The sequence below is a fragment of the Fundulus heteroclitus genome, unplaced genomic scaffold (assembly GCF_011125445.2).
Source record: "Fundulus heteroclitus isolate FHET01 unplaced genomic scaffold, MU-UCD_Fhet_4.1 scaffold_61, whole genome shotgun sequence".
In the NCBI taxonomy this organism is placed as follows: domain Eukaryota; kingdom Metazoa; phylum Chordata; class Actinopteri; order Cyprinodontiformes; family Fundulidae; genus Fundulus; species Fundulus heteroclitus.
This window is the reverse complement of record NW_023397044.1, coordinates 1,392,715-1,406,562: the sequence shown is the minus strand read 5'-3', so window position 1 is coordinate 1,406,562 and position 13,848 is coordinate 1,392,715. Positions and strand designations below refer to the sequence as shown.

The 13,848-nt window shown below is 41.8% G+C and overlaps 1 long non-coding RNA gene across 1 annotated transcript; it reads right to left on the bottom strand.

The window, feature by feature from the left end:
- Nucleotides 1-9,008: 9,008 nt before the first annotated feature.
- On the bottom strand, nucleotides 9,009-10,446 carry LOC118561328. Its single transcript, XR_004929956.1, has 4 exons — nucleotides 10,191-10,446; nucleotides 9,605-9,698; nucleotides 9,307-9,394; nucleotides 9,009-9,139 (listed from the first exon to the last, which is right to left on the bottom strand). It is a non-coding gene; the product is annotated as an uncharacterized LOC118561328 (long non-coding RNA).
- Nucleotides 10,447-13,848: the final 3,402 nt, after the last annotated feature.

Genomic DNA, 13,848 nt, shown 5'->3' with positions numbered 1-13,848 from the left:
GGCAGGCTGGTGAAGCGAGGGCAATCTGCTGCCCCCCCAAGGACAGACGACGCTGCTTATCAAAGTAACCCCTAAGGATGTAACTACGGAAATGGTAGGTTTAAAATTCAAAACATTTTATGTATTCTCTATATTTTGGTTGTGTCGTAGTTGTGAGACAAGTCTACACTTGTAGCAAATAAAAAATAGCGCTCGTTGCTTGTTTTTTTTCCACAAAATCTGGCCACACTGGAAACTACCTTTAAGTATGTGTTGCACTTTCTAACAAGAAGGAGGACATCCGGTGATTTTCAGATGGTTTTATACATCATTATACATAGAGTAGACGCGTCATTGGGCGGGTTCTGCCTATGCTGCGATGCGTCAGAGCGTCCGCCACGTTAAATGTGGCAAATCTGCAGTTACTCAGTCACTTAAACAGTATCAGAGGGACTTTAATCTCTGAATATACTTTGTATTCGTAATATTTTTATTTTTGTAATATTAAAAGTTTATTTTCGTATCCCTTTAGCTTCATTCTCCTGAATTTATTCTCGTACAGAATTAAAATAATTTAAATAATCTAACCTGGCCCTATTACTCCAGGAGTGAAATAATTCTGCAAAATGTAAACATTCTGGAAATGTTCCCGCTTAATTGTCATAATATGACGTTTTTCTCATAACATTACCACTTTTATGTTTGATTTTTTTTTTTACTTTATTGTCCTAAGTCTTTTTTTTTCATATTAGTAACTTTACCCCAAAAAGTCTGTTCCTAAAGTTTCACATGTGACACAGTTTTATGAAATAATGAAGACCACAATGTTTAGATTTAACAAATTGATCCTTATATTCATAACACACACTGTAACGGTTTGGGTTGTGTGGAAGGGTGGAGATGAGGCATAGGCTCGTTGAGACGTTCAGAAACTCACGACCACATTGGTACTGGAAATTCCACAATGCTGTCCTTTAATGAATTCTCTTCACCAACCTTACAAAGCCCGGTTGAACGGCTGCTATTTTATCAAACAATGACATGAGCAGAGTTCCAACAACCTAAAACGTCACTAAATAAAATAGGATGCTAACATAACCGCCTCCGTTTTGCATATATATCTCCCTCTCTACATAGAAAAACAGTGGCACATACATATGACGTCACTAGTGAGACTGTAGTGTCTTAAAGAGATATATACAATTACGGTTGTTACATATTCCCCCCTGGTCAAAAAAAGGCTGCCCACAGCCGAACAAAGCAAAGGTTCAGTCGATACTAAACGGCCCTCCATACATGGATAAGCAGTCAAAAGTAAACAGGGAATTCGCAGCACCATATTGAAAAACCGGCATACATGACAGTTTCCAACAAAGGGAAAATACTGGAAAACGAAAATAAACTTAGGGCATTATAAATGAAATTCCCTTTTTTTTTTTTTTTTTTTTTTTTTTTTAGAAACCCAGAACAGTTACCCAAATATGTGAGAAACATTTAAACATGACCTACACAAAACTTAAACAACGGTCATAACACCAACGAACACAAAGAACATAAAATGCAAATGAGGTCACTTCAGGTCAAACCTGGAGGTATGAAATGGGTTGGTCCACCTATTGACTGACCAGTCAGTGGTGACCCTCGGAACACGTCTTGGTCTAGTTATAAGAAACACCAACAGCACACCCATTGTTAGCAGGGGGTGAACTGTTAACAGCTTTCTCCGAAGCAACTTCAGTGCTTTGAACAGAGTCCTGTTCCAACAAGGGTGGAACAGGGTCAACGTCATCAAAGTCAGTGTCATCTGAGACATCGTCAGAGACAACAGCAGCGTCAACAACATCACAGTCATGCTCTGGGTCCATAAGAGCAGGGGGCAAGCTGCTGTCTGGTAAACTGGAATCCAAATCATGAGAAGTCTTTCGCTTCAAGTGTTTGTCAGGTGAAGTTGTTGCCCAGGTGTAGAACGGTTGAAGGTTTGCAACATGAAATACTCCGGCTTTTTCTCCCGTGTCCGCTTTGGTTAGGCAATAGTTCACATCGGACATCTTTTTGTAGACACGGTACGGACCCGTGTAGAGAGGTGCCAACTTTGCTGAGAAGTTAGCTGATGCATCAGACTTTGGGTGTGATTTTGCTCTGACCAAATCTCCAACTTTAAAAGAGACTGGGCGTCGTCTTAGGTCATAGTAATGCTTTCGCCTTGTATGACTTTCTGCGAGAACTGTACGAGCATGGTCATGAGCATCTTGAATCGAAGCTCTGAGATGATCTGAGTAAGAAGTCTCAGGGTCGTCCATTCCTTCCCACGACGGCTGAGTGATGAGGTCCAAGGGGGTGTCCAACTCCCGTCCATAGAGCATCATTGATGGGCTCAAACCTGTGCTCTCATGAGGTGCAGTCCGCAGTGCAAAACAGATCTGGGGAAGATATTTGTCCCAGGAAGTGTGCTTATCCTCAATATATGCTCGAATGGCTGTTTTCAATGTGCGATTCACACGTTCAGTTGCATTAGTTTGAGGATGGTAGGCAGTTGTCAGTCTGTGCTCAGTTCCAAGTTTTGACACAACATGCTCAAACAGTTCACTGATGAAAGGTGTTCCCCTGTCTGAAATAAGGTAGGATGGAGAACCATGTCGGGCAAATATGTCGGTGATGAACTTATTAGCAGCAACTTGAGCTGTTGCTTCCCTCACAGCGCTCACTTCAATCCATTTGGAGAAATAGTCTACAAAGACCAGGATATATGCATTTCCCCTTTGTGTGCGGGGTAGTGGGCCAATGTAGTCCACACCTGTGTACTCCCATGGTCTCTGTGGTTGGATTGGGACCATAAGACCTGCTGGTTTTCTTTGACTTGGCTTAGAGGTTTGACATGGACAACATGACATCACATATTTTTTTACATCAGAGTTCATGTTTGGCCAGAAGAATCTGAGACGCAAGCGTGCCAGAGTTTTTGCAATGCCCAGATGTCCGGCTGTTGGATGGTCATGGTAATACTTGAGCAGATAACTACGAAGTGCAGAAGGGGCAAAAAGTTTAATCTGCTTGAGTGGGTGAAGACCACACCTTGTTTTTGGATCGATGAAATATAAGAGACCATCCTGTACAATGTACTTTTGCAGGTCCTGATCATCCTCGTCCCTTTGTTGGTCATTTTCGAGTCGACGGAGCAAGTTGCCTGTGACTGGGTCCTCCAGCTGCAACTGACGAACATGAGGACGGTCCGACACAATTACAGAAGGCAGAGCTCGAAGATCCATACTGCCGATCATGGCGTAGGGAGGAAGAAGATCTATAGGTGCATCCACATCAGGGAGGGGGTTACGTGAAAGGGCATCAGGCACCTTATTACGTTCTCCAGGTTTGTGTATGATGCTGAAGTCGAAGTCCTGAAGGCGAAGAGACCACCTGGCGAGCCTACCAGAGGGATTGGGGCGAGACATCAACCACTTGAGGCTGCTGTGGTCGGTGTAAATAGTCACATGTAAACCTTCAACATAGGGACGGAAATGTTCCAATGCCCAGATAACAGCCAGACATTCTTTTTCTGGAGTCGAATAGGGCTTTTCTGATTTATGCAGAGCACGGCTAGCAAACGCCACAGCCACATCTTTCCCATCCTCATCCTTCTGCATTAAAGCTGCTCCAAATCCAGCATCACATGCATCAGTGTGGATGAAGAACGGACACGTAAAGTCAGGGAACTTTAAGACTGGTGCCGAAGTTATGGAATGTTTTAGAAAGTCCACAGCTGCTTGGCACTTGTTATTCCAGTTGAATGTCACATCCTTTTTTGTGAGAGCGAAGAGTGGTTCTGCATGATTGGCATAGTCTTTCACAAAGCGGCGGTAGTACCCTGTTAAACCAAGAAACTGTCTCACCTGCTTTGTTGTGGTTGGCACGTTAAACTCCGTCACAGCTCTCACCTTGTCGGGGTCAGGATGAATGCCAGATGGAGTAACACGGTAGCCGAGGAAGGTGAGTTCTGTAAGGCAGAATTGACATTTGCTCAGCTTCAATGAGAGGCCCGCAGATTTAAGCCTGATAAGGACTTCCTCCAGGTCAAGTAGATGCTGTTCAAACGTTGGTGATGCGACAACAATATCATCCAGATACACCGCACACGACTTATAAATCAGGCCTGCCAGAACATTGTTCATAAGTCGTTGGAAGGTCGCAGGGGCATTACATAGGCCGAAAGGAAGGACTTTGAACTGAAACAGGCCACAATGTGTGATGAAAGCAGTCTTTGGGACCTGCCAGTAACCTCGAGCAAGGTCTAATGTTGTCAGAAACTTTCCTCTTGATAGAAAGTCCAATGATTCATCCACTCGTGGGAGTGGGTAAGAGTCTTTCACAGTCAGCTGATTTAGACCCCGGAAGTCAACACAAAACCGTGGTTCACGGGGGGGTTTGTTCACAATCACTACAGGAGCTGCCCATGGTCCAGATGCAGGTTCAATGATGTTATCCTTTAGCATCTTTTGCACTTGCTCTTCAATGATTTGCTTTTTAGCTGGGGAGGTGCGGTAAGGTGGCAGGTTAACTGGCTTCGCATCCCCCGTGACGATGACATGTTCTGCCAGAGAAGTGCGACCCAGGCGACCATCAAACAGATCACTGTAGTTATCTAGCAACTTTAGCAGTCCTCCTTTTTCTGCAGAATTTAAGTTGGCGTCTTCAACTTTTTCTTTGAGTGAGACCTCTGGAGTGTTCTGCAGAGTCATTGTTCCACACTCAAAATCAGCCACCACAAAGTCATTTTCACAGGGTTCATCCAGAAATGGGGGATTGTCATCCATAATTACTGTTCTGGATGGGACATGAATAGTTAGTGAAGTGCGAGTCATAAAGTCCATCCCAAGAACTAAGGGAGATGACAGGTCTTGCACTATAACAAATCGTTGATAGATTGACTTGCCCATAAATCCAATGGTCAACCAGGTTACTCCTAATGGATTGCAGTCAGTGTTGTTGGCCAGTCTTATGGGCGGGGAATGCCACTGATTCTTTAATGAGACATTTTGGGTCTTATCAGGTATCAGGTCTACATTTACTGCTGAAAGTGACGCACCTGTGTCAAGTGTGGCCTCCAGAGCTGTTCCTTTAAAGTTCACTTTAACTCTGAAAGGAGTGTTCCAAGATGATTGCGAAGCTCCATCTTCAACGTGATTGAGCATAGGTGGCGAATTTGGTACTGACACAGGCAGCGGGGCCAATATTACTGACTGGGGGGAGGGTTGGCCCTGTGAAAAACTCTCCCCCCCCTGAAGTTTCCCTGCTTCCTACCCGCTGGGTTTGCTTCTCTTGCCACGTTAGCGCTTTTTGGGTCTGCAGTCTGTGTCACAGGATGATAATCCACAGGTGGAGTTTGGGGACGCTCCCTGGCAGACCTTTTAGAATGTCGTTCCCCCTGATATTCAGTGGAACAGTTCGGGCATGTGCGGGTTGTAACACCAGGCATAGAACATTTGAAACAGTAGGGTCCACCATCAGTTCTATTTTTCATCTGGACTCTTGATGGCTGTGATAGGCTGGTGCCGAGAACAGAATGTAGCTCATGGGCACGCAGCACCAAATCAATTACTGACCTGATAGGTGTTCCATACAGTGCCACTCTGTACTTCTCTACTGCATGCTTACAGATAAGGTCAATTTGCTCTTTCTCAGACGGAGGGTTCCTCAGTCTTTTGAACTCACTGAGCATGTGGGCTGTAAATGTTGGGAGAGGTTCTTCGGGGTGCTGGAAGCTGTCCAAGATACCTCTCATAATATGCTCCTGGTCGTCAGTAGGTAGGAACACAGTTCTGAAAAGTTCACAAAATTCAGCCTAAGAAGATACATGAGAGCTTAGAACACTAAACCACTTCCTTGGTTCCTTAGCTAGAAAATGTGGTAGTTCTCTGAGAATCTGTGTGTCTGTCAAGTCCAAAGAGGTCTTGTAAGCATTGACAGACTGCAGCCATTCCTCTGGGTGGAGACCACCATCATTAGTGAACACGGTGGGTTCTAATTTAGCTTGGTGTAAAGTGGCTGCGAGGACTCTGGTAGTATTAATTAACTCCAGCGAATCCGAATGGTTCTGAGGCGGAGCTCTCATGGACTGAGTGGGGTCAGGTGCTGAGTTGTAACGCTCTTTTTTCCTGGTATGTACACTAGGCACATACGGAGTAGACGACGCCTGAGGAAAAGGATGAGTAACCTGAGCACCTGGGACCTTAGGGACAGTTTTAGCTGGTTGAGCCCAACGTTCTAAAATATTTTTCTGGAGATCCAAAGATTCATGTAGACATTGTTGAAGCATGTCCACCTCATCTTTTAAACTTTGAACTTTACGTTCCAGATCATGGGTATTGAGGTTTGGGAGCGACCTGAAGTCCAGATCATCACCTATATCAGCCAAGTCAGGATGAGTGGCCATAATGCACACTTGTGTGAACCCCAGTCTGTATAATGCAAATTATGCTGGAATAACTTCAGTTCTGTTCACACAGAAATAATTCCAAAACTTTGAGTTATTAAATGTTGTTTTTTTTTTCTTTCTTCTTTTTAACTGTCCTCTTGTCTTTTCCAAAGAAATTATGCTGCTGAGTCTGATGAATAGCTCCCGTACATTTGTTTTAATCCATTCTCAGTCAGAGTTCAAGATTTTTCTTTGTCCTATCTTCTTTTATTTATATATATACATTTTGTTTTTATTATTATTATTATTATTATTTTTTTTTTTATTTTTTTCACGGTTTCATTTCGTATCTTCTCAGATGAATTTGTCCTGCAGCTCTGATCCAGTACAGAGTTGAGTCCGGTGAAAAAGTTCCGAAGAGATTGTTCAGGAAAAACTTGCAGCGCGCGCTCAGCTGATGAGGGGGATTTCCGTTTCACTCCGCCGTGCATACATGCACATTCAGAAATTATACAGCATAATCCGTCTCACGTTCAGGCAGCGCAGTTGCTCCAAAGTTGTCACAGTGAAGGATTTTAACGGAGGCCCATACTATACTCCGAAAACGGCGTTTTGAAGATTCCGCTTGTTGCCATGGAAACGCTCTGTCGTCCGCGTCTGGGTTAGCCTGGTTCGTTTCCCACTGGTACGGCGGACATTCACTGCACTGCAAAGTACTTCCTTAGCATTTCAATCACCAGTCGATAGAAGATACTGCATTCTGAGGTCCAAGATAAGATGTTCGGGCGCCATTTGTAACGGTTTGGGTTATGTGGAAGGGTGGAGATGAGGCATAGGCTCGTTGAGACGTTCAGAAACTCACGACCACATTGGTACTGGAAATTCCACAATGCTGTCCTTTAATGAATTCTCTTCACCAACCTTACAAAGCCCGGTTGAACGGCTGCTATTTTATCAAACAATGACATGAGCAGAGTTCCAACAACCTAAAACGTCACTAAATAAAATAGGATGCTAACATAACCGCCTCCGTTTTGCATATATGGCTGCGTCCTTCGAATGACCCAGCCTACTCAGCCTTAGGAGGACCCAGCCATCGGAGGATGCTCCGGAGGATCCTCAGCCGTTGGTAAATGGGACGGTCTAGCCTTTGGAGCACTTCCTGGTTGCGACACGACGTCATCACGTCTACCCCAAGCCCGGCGAAAACAGCACCAGCGCCGATAAACGACGCAAAAAAATGGATATTGATTTTTTTTTTTTTATTTACTTGTTATTGGTGGAGGAGAGTCGGTTTAGCCGGCTTCGGCGGCAGTAAAACCGGCGACGAATTTTTCTCAGGCTGGAGGAGCGCAGTGGAGAGGTAACATTTACCTGCTATTATTTTCACCCACAGGGGCCTGCTAATGATCATAATATACCAGTTATTAAACAAACGCTTGTCAGCAGATTGATGAATATGTTTAAATATAAAATGTTATATTTATTTGTAAGACTTGATATAGGCTTATGTTTGTAACTTTAGTAATTGAATTGAATAGTGAAATGTGTACAAACCCTGTAAATAACTGACTTAAATCACTACTTTCACTATCACTAATGTTGTGTTGAGAAGCCAAACTAATATTGAGAAATAAATCATTATTTGTCTAAATTGTTATCCCCTTACTGCCTGATTTTATTTGTAATTATATAACGAAAAAATAATACAGGAAATATAAATCTAAATATAAAAACGTAAAAAAAAAAAGTTGATGAAGTAAAATAAGTAAAGGCCAGAATTGTTTGGTCACAAATTAGCAACACCAGGCGTTAAGGGGTTAACATTCACTAGAATTATATCAGCTAAAATGACATTGCTATCATCTAATCCTGTTGTTCTTAATCTTCATGTCTCTATCCAGACAAGGCTGATGTACTGCAGCATCAACTTAAATGCACAACATCTGCCTAGGAGCCGGTGACATCATGGCCCCATACGATGAAGTGCAGGACGACATGCCAGAGGATGAGGAGGGGGAGAACGTGTTGGAGGCAGTCAGTGGTGCTCCCTGGCGGGACCAGCTGTCTGCCGAGGTGTCTGCCCTGGAGGAGGGTCTACCCGACCACGATTACATTTAGATGGCAAGTATAATCACTTTTTAGCTTTTCTCATGTAAGGGTTATGAAAACAGTTGTAGTAAAGTCATTTTCTGCGTCGTCTTAAACATTTTTAGAAACATGGCAGCCGTCGATTGGGTCAGCCCTGCAAACCCTGATGGACGATGTGGTGAACAGTGGAGAGAGGCATCCCCCACCCCCCCAGATGATGTCCCACTTGCAGTCAGAAGACTCCAAGGTCATCTGTGTGGCATCCCATCCAGTCCAGCAGCACCACCAGAGACTCCTGCTCAGTCAAAATTGTGTATATATATATATATATGTTCTTTAGTAATATTTATTTTATATCTTCTGTAAATAGTTAAAATGTTTTTGATAGTTTATTGTAAATACTTGTTTCCCTAAAAATAAATAGATGTTATCACTGAGAAGTTGTTCTAAGTTTACTTAACTGTTGTAAAGAAGTGATGAAACAGATGATGTAAAAGGTTAAAAGACTTTAAGAACACACAAACAACAATAACTTTTATAAACAATTTAATAATTTAATTTAACAATAACAGCAACACAGAACCTGAGGATAAACCATGGCCAGGTGGCAGCAGTAGGCTTCCCACTGAGCCCCTGCCCTGTCCCTGGATCTTTGCATTCCTAAAGTAGAGGAAAACAATTTGTGTCAACAGATGCAATTTTCTGTAGTGTTTCTTTGAAGCTAGAAAAAAGGAGTGTTTATATATATATATATATATATATATATATATATATATATGTATGTGTGTGTGTGTGTATTTCATTACATTAGCCAAACCTGAACATACTTTGTATTTTTTTTCCAAGTTGTCCCACTTTTTTTTGGCCTGTTGTGGCTCAACTTCACCCTCCAGACCCGTTTTTTGCAGGATTGTTCTAAACAAGAGAAACGAGAAGAGATAAACACACAAGGATCCCTACTATCACAACTATAAGATTTATAAAAAAAAAAGTAATATCTGGGCATCATTTGATGTGATCAAAAGATTATATTTGTACGTTGGTGTTTGAACAGGACTTCTTTGAACTTGTGTGACTTTTACATATAAATGCAACATGTATATGGAATTATGTCTCAACTCTTACCTCCATCCGACTGCGGCAGTATTTTTGGCCCCGGTAAAGAGGTGGTTATTTTGCCCACGGAGTTTTATCAACTCCTCTGTATGCTCCCTGCTCCCTAGAACAAAACGACATGTAAAGCATATTTCTGTTATGTCAACAGGCAAAATGACTGTTCTGTATAATTACGCTGGTATTGTTCTTCAAGTGAATTATACTTTAAACCTTATTATACTGTACTGTAAATTAACTATACGTTATTAAGTATTCAAACAAAACGTTTGCAGTATTGACAGCCCAGCACAGCTGGACTGATTTTATTTCTTCAGCTGCATTAAGCTTTGACAGTTCTAATCACTTGTAATAAACTGTATGAGAATAAATTGATCGGATTTGTGAGGGACATGGCTATCAGCACAGTTACAATAATATGTAGGTTAAAATAAAAAATTGTGACATTTTTATTCAGTCTTTTAATGTTGCTAAAAGTCTCGTATCAACAGATTAGCTCTAAGCTTTAGCTATAGCTGGTCTTACAAATTCCGGTGGCTCCGTTACCGTCATGTATTTTAATAATGTTCAGTTAAAAAAATAAAAACAAACTACTTACATAGCTGTACTCAGCACTACTGCCAGCGCTGCTGCTGCTTTCCTTTAGTCTTGATGAAAATCCGCCTTCTTTCTTCTTCTTAAACTACTAAAAAAAAAAGCGAGCAAAGCACCTTGGGAAATCTTATGGCAGGCAAGGCCAGTAAGGATGGTCGCGGTGCATCCTCAGAATTCGGGGAAAAGGAGGACGCATTTGAAGGCTGCATTTTAAGCATCCTCAGAATTTTTGCCAAATGGGACAGCCTCCGCGCATCGTTGTGACGTCACCGGCCTTAAAATGCGTCCTTCGAAGGACGCAGCCGCCGGATTGAGACACAGGGGCCGTTTCTCAATATGCGTTCTTGAGCGTTCTCGTGTACTCGTGTACTCGTGACACGTCATCAGCCTCAGCCCGAGCACTGTTCCAATGCTGAGAACGCCAAATCGAGAACGCGCCGAATTCCCCGGATGTTGTTCTCGCCCGCCCTCTTTATCGAGCATGCATCAGAGCAGACTTGTGCGTTCTTCAGACTGACCGCTTGCCCAGAATGCACCGCGGCTGCAGCTTGATTCAAGACAGCGCAAACAGAGCTCACAGCGGTAAGTTAAAAAAATCCCTTTTCTGCTGCTGTTGTTCTTCAAAAGTACCTTTTCAGATCGTTTGAGGCGAGAACATTATACTTTTAAGCTTCCCTATGTGTCCTGTTTACAGAGTTAGTGCGTAATTAAAAAAAGTAGTGTGCATAATATCGCTGGTTATGATTTATTTGTTTTGTGTTTATCTGACTGACGTGTGTTGCTTTATTAACTCAATACTTGCTGGAATAAATTGTAATTGTCTCCCTAGGACGGCAGCAGCATATAAAATAAATAAATAAATACATTCTACAAATGTTTTTCCTATCTAAGTGAGTTTATTCTGAGTCAGGACACGAATAATTGAGAGGAGAAAGAGGGAAAGAAAATAATAGTAATAATAGTATATGAAAAAACAGACATTTATTTTATACAAATGTTTAATCTTTGGAAAAGAATGAAGGTGTAATATATTCAACAAATTATTAACAGTTACTAACATGGTTTAAAACAAAGAAATAACTCATTAAGATCTTATACAAATAGACAATGCCTATAAACTTACAATTAAAAATAGTTGGAATAGAAATTAATTTATGCATTATTTTATGTATTTTTCCTTGTGGTGAAAAAAAAATGAAATGAAGCAGCATGTGAACAGGACTCCAACTGATCTACATTAGGTCAGGTGTAGTCATGTTCACTTAAACATGCAGCCAGCTGGAGCCGCTGGATGGCCGTCCTCCTCTGGATCAACCTCCTCGTCCTCCACGTCAAGCTGGTCCCCTGCCTCTATACTAATATTGTGAAGGATGCAGCAGGCGGCGATTACTTTTGGGGCAAACGTCGGCCAGCCAGCAGAGGGTCAGCAGCACCTCTGTCTCCTGTGGCCATCCATGGACCTTCTGGATGGGCAGCAGCTGAAGGAGGAGGACGATGGTGGACCTGTTTAGCCTGAAGGCTGGTTTCAGGTCCCCTTCATTAAAAAATAGTTGGAGGATTGGTACCGAGGTGTTTATCCTCACATATTTTGTTGCTTTTTCTTCCTGTAAATAAAAAAGTCCAAATGTTACCAAATTTGTTTGTTTTTTTTAGTTCTCACCTTTTCACACCATAAAACTATACCTGCTTAACATGCAGATTAATATAGTTCTCAAGAAATAAAAAGTAAAATGTACAGTGCTGTAAAACTAGTCATATATAGTAAATGTAACAACTGGCTTCCCTTCTCTGGTATTTTTAACATTTCACTTAAAGAATGAGCTGAACTTACTGCACATAATTTAAAGATTAATCACTGTAAGGGTGGGCAGACATAGAAATGACTCGTCCTTTCTAAATATTCAATGCTGGAATGGTCAATAAGTGCAAATGAAATGGCTTAACACTACTGACATACTGTTACTAATGTTAAAATTGTCTTTTTCTTCATTGAGCAATAGTCACAATTACAACCTGCTCACGTGTTTAATACCATCCTCAATGTTTTTGTTTTGTTTTTGTAAAGATAAAAGTTGAAAACAGGCTGTCAATCTTAAAATGCCTACCAGTTGGAACAGGTGGGCGAGCAAAGCCTGCCTTCTGAGCCTCCTCTGCCGCATCAATCTCCTCCTGGTTCGTATTTGCCTCCTCAACTGCGCCGCCCGTTGTGCAGCCTGCTGGTAAAGGTGACTAACGGCCAAAGCAACAGCAATAGCGCGCCTATTGCTCATTTTATTTCCACAAAGGAATGATTTATTTGCAAGTCTTAATCGACGCTCCAACTACGAGCAGCACAACTCCCAACAAAGAAATTCCCGCGACTGCTGCTTTTATACCCACAGTTCTGTTAAAAAAAAATAGATTTTTTTAGGCGTTTTAAAAATTAGAAATGTTTTTGAAAAAAAATCAATAAGATTTATTGTGGTGTAGTGTATAAATGGTTTGGAATGCAAATGAAATGCTAAAGAATTGTGCGTCTCACAACGTCACGAGTACGCTTCTGTTCCAATACACAGTGCGTGCTGCGTGCTCGCGTTCTCGTCAAGTCCGATCTTCCTGTGTTCTTACCGAGAACAGACTTGACGAGAACGCGAGTACGGACTCGCGTTCTCGTGAATTGAGAAACGGCCAGGCCGTTTCTCAATATGCGTTCTTGAGCGTTCTCGTGTGCTCGTGTACTCGTGACACGTCATCAGCCTCAGCCCGAGCACTGTTCCAATGCTGAGAACGCCAAATCGAGAACGCGCCGAATTCCCCGGATGTTGTTCTCGCCCGCCCTCTTTATCGAGCATGCATCAGAGCAGACTTGTGCGTTCTTCAGACTGACCGCTTGCCCAGAATGCACCGCGGCCGCAGCTTGATTCGAGACAGCGCAAACAGAGCTCACAGCGGTAAGTTAAAAAAATCGCTTTTCTGCTGCTGTTGTTGTTCAAAAGTACGTTTTCAGATCGTTTGAGGCGAGAATATTATACTTTTAAGCTTCCCTATGTGGCCTGTTTACAGAATTATTGCGTAATTAAAAAAAAGTAGTGTGCATAATACCGCTGGTTATGATTTATTTGTTTTGTGTTTATCTGACTGACGTGTGTTGCTTTATTAACTCAATACTTGCTGGAATAAATTGTAAATGTCTGCCAAGGACGACTGCGGCATATAAAATAAATAAATAAATAAATTCTATAAATGTTTTTCCTATCTAAGTGAGTTTATTCTGAGTCAGGACACGGATAATTGAGAGGAGAAAGAGGGAAAGAAACAATAGTAATAATAGTATATGAAAAAACAGACATTTATTTTATACAAATGTTAAATCTTTGGAAAAGAATGAAGGTGTAATATATTCAACACATTATTAACAGTTACTAACATGGTTTAAAACAAAGAAATAAATTCTATTAAGATCTTATACAAATAGACAATGCCTATAAACTTATAATTAAAAATAGTTGGAATAGAAATTATTTAACGATTATTTTATGTATTTTTCCAGGTGGTGAAAAAAAAAAAGAAATGAAGCAGCATGTGAACATGACTCCAGCTGATCTACATTAGGTCAGGTGTAGTCATGTTCACTTAAACATGCAGTCAGCTGCAGCTCCCTTTCTTCAGCTGCCGGGTGGCCG